Here is a 6518-nt window from a genome sequence, read left to right on the forward strand (position 1 = left end):
CACACCAGTGTCTGATGGATACAGGAAGTTGATGCTGCAGGGAGAACTACCTGGATTACCAAATTCATCTCCACATCTCTTCCTGGTTCCTCCGGTTGTGTTTCTCCTCACAATCCATCCATCAGATCTGTTTTCATCCTCACAGATCAGAGTCACTGATTCATCCTTAAAGAACTGAGATCTGCTGGGATTCACAGTCAGATGAACTGGGAGAACTGGAAAGATTCAATGATTATGATTTCAGTTGTTAATAATAATAACTAACATTATATTCAGTAATTATCCAGATGAACATGTTTCCACTATTTTAATTCAGATGTAACCTTTAATCCAAACTACATCTCTGAATATTTCAAATGGTTTTAATGTAACATAAATTCACCAACCTGGATCTGTTGAGCAGCTCAGCAACAAGATCAGAACTAGAGAGAAATAAAAAGATGTTTAGTAGAAATTAAAGCTGTGAAACTGAAATTCAGACGATTTTTATGTTTCATAGCTTGACTTTAGTTTTGACCTGCTTTTATTTCTAACATTATAACTGATTGTTTTGTTCAGTTGTGTTTTTCAAACAGCTCTGATTCACTAAATTCATCTGCTGGCCCTTTATTAGACCACAGATCAGTTTTATCCACAGAAACATAAAGTCCCTCAGTAATTCTAGTATCAGATGATGATCTAGTAAAATGTTTCCAGTGTCAGTCAGACAGAGAGAAATGCTGATCCAGCAGAAAGACAGTAAAAGTGCTCTACTTACAGATCAGACAGTGAGATGTGCCTTCCATTGTTCTTCTCAGTGATCTGACCATGTTTCACTGAAGCTGAGAGCCTGAAGCTGAGCCCGCCTACTTCCTGCTGCTGGTCCGTCTGCTGCTCTACGGAGACGCTGAGAGAGGAGGGGCTGCACTTACTGACACTTTATCACTCAGGGTTGATCAATAACGTTGGTTCAAAGTGTCCTGATGAACAAGGAGGAAATGAACCACTGTTTGTATTAAAATGTCAGATTAATATTTATTAAATTAAAACACTGAATGAATCTGGACCAGAGGAACATGGAGGAGCTTCAGCTGACAGAGAGAGGAAGACGATGGAGAAGGTCATGGATGTGATGAAGAAGAAAATGCTGAAGGCTGATGATGCAGTAGAGATGAGGGAAGAGACGCAGATAGGCGCCCTCTAGTGGTAGCAACTGGAAGAAGATTTTAATTGGAAATCTTTTTCTAATAATTATTATAATGATGATAAACCTTCTGGTGTGGTTCCACTCAGGACCACAGAACCCACAGCAACTTACTGGTTTCTCATTGGTTTGTTTTTGCCTTTTTCTCAAACAAGTTTCTAAAAAAACACAATTTCTCATCTTGGACTCACTGATAACTGAAATATGTACATTGTGAATGTTTTTATTATAGTTGATAATGTTGCTTCTCATGTCTCCTTTATTTCTTTTTCCTGTAATTGATAGAGATGTAAATATATTATTTATGGTAACAATAAAAACCAGAACTGGCCTCCATAGCATAGAGCAGCAGTTAGAAACCGCAGTGAAGTTAGTTTCAGGTTGGATAGTTGATATTCGCTCCGTGGAGTGCGCGGTGTTTAGCTCAAGGTTGATCCGATTTTTGAAGGCTAAAGTCGGCCAGCCGTTCTCCACCACATCCTCCTCACCCAAGTCTAGAGGTGATGAACCAGATGAAGATCAGCCCAAAGACCCTATATGAACAGGACAATCAATAGATACAGTGTTCCCTCGGCTGGATGCAGGTCACCCGGGCCCCACTCTGGAACCCAACCTGGAGGTGGGGCACCTTGGGAAGCACCTGGTGCTCGGGCTTTAACCCATGGAGTTGACCTGGCTCAGCCCAATGTGGAGATGTGGGCTCACCTCCCATGTGGGATGAGCCAAAAGGACTGGGTGCAATGTGAGATGTTGGAAGGCTGAGGGCAGGACCCTTGGTAATCTGACCCTGGGCTGCAGGAGGTTTCTCATCGGGCCTGGAGTCTCACCTCTCTGAGCTGGTGTGAAGTTGAGAGGATCCAACTAGAAAAAGTCTTATCTCATCTCATGGCTCAAGATGAGAGCCATGGATAATGGAACACTAATTAATAATCTGATATGTAGCGATAAAATGTAATGTTTCACCTGTTGGCTGTGTTCCTATGACTTTGTATTTTTGTGTTTTTATGGTGTTGTCATGAAATGTGGGGTGTGGTGGTGAGGCAGATGCCATAGACACAGGTTGAAGTGGATGAAATAAAGATTTAATTAAAAATATCCAGAATAAACACAGTCCAATCCAGAATACCGGGCAGCACGGCCGAGCTGCCCGGCTAATGACCTCTGATAGGGCATTAGTAGGTTCTGTGACTCCCTCCAGCACGGTGCCGTCCACCTGCTCAGCATCTTCTGCGTCTGTCTCACTGCCTGCTCCCAAAGGTAGGTCAGATACCCACACTCTTGTTCTAAACTCTGCTGAGTCAGAAATAACATCACTGATTGCTGACTTCTCAACACTGAGGTCAAGGGAACTTGATGTTGGAGACAGAACAACCTCCTCCTGGTCATCCTGAGGCAAAGGCAGAAAGTTTATCGACATTATCAGATTGCGGTGGACCACTTTTACTTGACCTGTAGTGGGGTTCTGGAACCTGAAGGTGTGATTCTCATCATCCTTTCCAACCACCACATACACTGTGCTGTCCCAGTGGTCAGCAAGCTTCCTTTTTCCACGTTCTCCTTTGTTGGCCAGCAGCACTCTGTCGTTCACTTCCACTGGTACACCACGTACTCTACGGTTGTATAGCTCGGTGTGACGCTGGAGCTGCTTAGCTGCAGTTGACTGGGCTATGGCCATAGCTTCTCTCATGTCTTTTCGCAGGGATTCAACGTATCGATCATAGTCCACCACCTCCGGATCACTGAGCACTGAACCAAAGATGACATCCACTGGAAGACGTGGCACCCTCCCGAACATGAGCAGAAACGGTGCATATCCTGTCGTCTCATGCACTGTACAATTGTAGGCGAATGTCAGAGATTTCAGGGCCTCAGGCCAACGATGTTTAGCTCTTGGTGGCAGTGCTCGAATCATGTTGCCCAAAGTCCGGTTCATTCTCTCACACGAGCCATTCCCCATAGGGTGATAAGGCGTAGTGTGGGACTTTTGCACGCCCGCCACATACAGCAACTCTGCAATGAGCGAACTCTCAAAACTGGCCCCCTGGTCGGAATGTAGTCGCTTGGGAAACCCATAGATACAGAAATAGTTGTTCCACAGCTGGTGTGCGACAGCTTTAGCTGACTGATTGGGGCACAAGAAAGTGTGTGCCATCTTTGTGAAGTGGTCAGTAGCCACTAGCACATTCAGTGAATTGTTTGAACAATCCTCAGCAGTCCAGAAATCAATACTGACAAGTTCCAGAGGTTCAGAGGTCCTTATGTTTTTCAAAGGAGCTCTGGCTTCCAGCTCTGGTGACTTGCTGACAACACACCGTCTGCAGTGTTGTACATACTCAGTAACATCATGCACTAGGCCAATCCAATAAAACCTCTGTCTTGTCAGGTACAGGGTCCGTTGCTGACCCTGGTGACCAGCCTCATCGTGAACACCTTGTAAGACCTTCTGGCGCAGTGAGCGGGGGACAATATAAAGGTAGGACTTTTTCTTTGTGACAGGGTTTTTAGCTACCCGGTACAGAACTCCATCTCTCAATGTAAGCTTTTCCCAGCCTTTCAAAAGCTTGAGGACATCTGATGACTCCTTGACACGTTCCCTCCTGGAAGGTCTCCACTTTCTCTCCACAAAGAAGATCACCCTACTTAGAACTGGGTCATTTCTCTGCCTCTCCTGCAACACTTCAAGTGAGAGCACCTCAAAGTTGACCTTTGGTGTTGTTAGAACAGTCTGTGAGAACTGTGGCAGGAGAAGAGCATGTGGACACACCACAGGACCACTTTCACTGCATCCCTGGAGTACAGCAGCAACCTCCAGTGATGATACTGCTCCCGTCTTAACAACAGCCACACCCTGAGATAGCTGTAGGACAGACTCAGGTACTTCAGGTGGGTTGGCTGAACAGCGAAACACCTCCTGGATCCCATTAGCACCAACCCCTGCAGCCTCTGCCAGCAGCTTGTCATAAGGCACTCTTGTCAAATGGTGAGACGTACTAGACTGTACGAAGCGCTCTCTGCTAAGGGTGTCAGCCACCACATTCTTTGATCCAGGGATGTACTTGATGTCGAACTGGAATGGCGCCAACCTAGCGATCCACCTCTGCTCACACGCATCCAGCCGAGCCTTGGACAAGATGTAGGTTAGTGGATTATTGTCCGTCCACACGGTGAATTGGTGACCTCTCAACCAATGATGGAACTTGTCACACACCGCCCATTTTAAGGCGAAGAATTCCAGTCGGTGCGCTGGATATTTAGATTGGGCATAACTTAGCGATTTGCTTGCAAAAGCAATCGGTCTGGCTGTTGAACCACCAGCAGGCACTTGTGACAGGACTGCACCAAGTCCATCGGTGGAAGCATCCACAGACAGGAGAAAAGGCTCACTGAAGTTCGGGTGGGCTAACACCACACGATCTAGCAAAGCCTGCTTCAGTTGAAGGAAAGCCTGCTGACAATCTGCCCTCCAATCCTCAGCACAGAGCTGTTTGCGGATTTGGCGGCGTTTTCGTCCACCTCCACGCGGACCTTTAGCGCATGAGATCAGCCGAAACAATGGTTTGGCCATAGCCGAACACCCCTCAATAAACTGCTGGTAGTAGACTACCATGCCAAGGAAGGAGCGGATCTTCCTCTGTGAGGGAATATTTGTGCCAACCTCCATAAGATCTGACTCAGTAATGTCGGCTATAGCAGTCACTTTATCAGGGTCAGACTGGATCCCATCTATGCTGATGATATGACCGAGAAACTTCACTGACCTCCTCAGAAAGTGGCATTTCTTTGGAGCGAGCTTGAGGTTATGGTTCTGGAGTCTCTGGAAGACCATGTGCAGACGCTCAAGCGCTAGGTCTTCTGTTGGAGCAAACACCAGGACATCATCCAGATAGCACAACAAGCTCATGAAGTTCTGGTCACCGAAGATATTTAGCATCATTCTCATGAATGTCGCTGGACTATTACATAGTCCCTGAGGCATCCGATTATACTCGTACAATCCAAACGGCGATGTAAAGGCAGTGTATTTTCGGTCAGCCTCATGCACTTCCACATTGTAATAGCCGGAGGTCAAATCCATAGTTGAGAAAAAGGCATTGCCCCCCAAGGCTGCTAGAGCATCAGCTGGATGAGGGAGTGGGTGTGCATCCTTGACAGTGCGTGCATTGATCCATCGAAAATCATTACAGATCCGTAAGTCACCCGACTTCTTCCACACGATTACCAGTGGAGATGCAAACTCACTGCTAGACTTTCGTATGATTTCACGCTCCTCCATCTTATCCAGTGCCTCTCTCAATTTTTCATACTGGATTGGTGGTATGCGCCGACATGGCAATCTGAATGGTTTCTCATCCATGACTCTGATGCGATGTAGAAAACCAGTGGCTTTACCACAAAACAGTTTGTCCCTTGAGAAGATCGACTGGTATTGAACAGTGAGCTCAGCCAGTTTAGCTTTATATTCCGGGGCAATGTCACATGACTCAATGTCTACATCCGAAAGTCCCAGTTCTCTTAGCATTGCCTGAGGGGTGTCAACTGTGCACGGTGTCACAAGGTGAGGATTATCTGGCAAGGTGGAGTCCTCTGAGACGAAGCTGTGTCTCGTACTGTCATCCAGCGGCACTTGTATGTGTTGATGAACGCCAAGTTGGGAATCAGCAAACATCTCCACTGAACAACAAGTACACACATCAGCCAACTTAGCATTACGTCTCAAGGTAACCGGCTTGTCTGATGGATTAATGACCTTTAATGGGAGCCACCCATCTGCTCTTAGAATTGACACCGACCTCCCCACTAAGACTGTTCTTGGTTTGGATCTTGCTGTTGTTGGCTCCACCACAACAATACATCCAGCCAACAGATCATTCACTTGAGGCAACTTGCCCCAAATCAGATGCTCTGTCATAGGTTCAAGAGTAACAGCTCGCTTGATTTTGACAGTTCCAACTGCATTATGGACGTCTTCATCAGCAGCTTCCACCCTTGCCAACAAGCCTAGCATTTTCTGCTCTGCTTCACTTCTGTCACAGAGTGCTGTGGGGCCCTGGTCTTGGAGATCTTGCCTCAACTTAAACCTGTTAATGATGTATCTCAACAGGTTACTGCCTACAACCAGTTCTTCATTCTGGTTCTCAACAATCAGTGTCGGGACAATCACTTTGCAGTCATAAAGACTCATCTCCAGATCACACATACCAGAAGGTAAAGTCCTGGACCCCCCGCACCCAATCAACACAGTGGTTGTCGGCTCAAGGTTGAGGCTCCTTAAAACATCCCTATGTAACAGCTGAGGTATTACTTTAGAGCTCAGTGTGCACACCATCGACCCACT

The 6518-nt window shown here is 46.4% G+C and overlaps 1 long non-coding RNA gene across 1 annotated transcript; it reads right to left on the reverse strand.

Moving 5' to 3' along the window:
- Positions 1 to 40: 40 nt before the first annotated feature.
- LOC122820869 lies at positions 41 to 925 on the reverse strand. Its single transcript, XR_006368876.1, has 3 exons — positions 758 to 925; positions 387 to 422; positions 41 to 215 (listed from the first exon to the last, which is right to left on the reverse strand). It is a non-coding gene; the product is annotated as an uncharacterized LOC122820869 (long non-coding RNA).
- Between the last annotated feature and the right edge of the window lie 5593 nt (positions 926 to 6518).

This window comes from Gambusia affinis, linkage group LG18 (genome assembly GCF_019740435.1).
Source record: "Gambusia affinis linkage group LG18, SWU_Gaff_1.0, whole genome shotgun sequence".
Lineage (NCBI taxonomy): Eukaryota > Metazoa > Chordata > Actinopteri > Cyprinodontiformes > Poeciliidae > Gambusia > Gambusia affinis.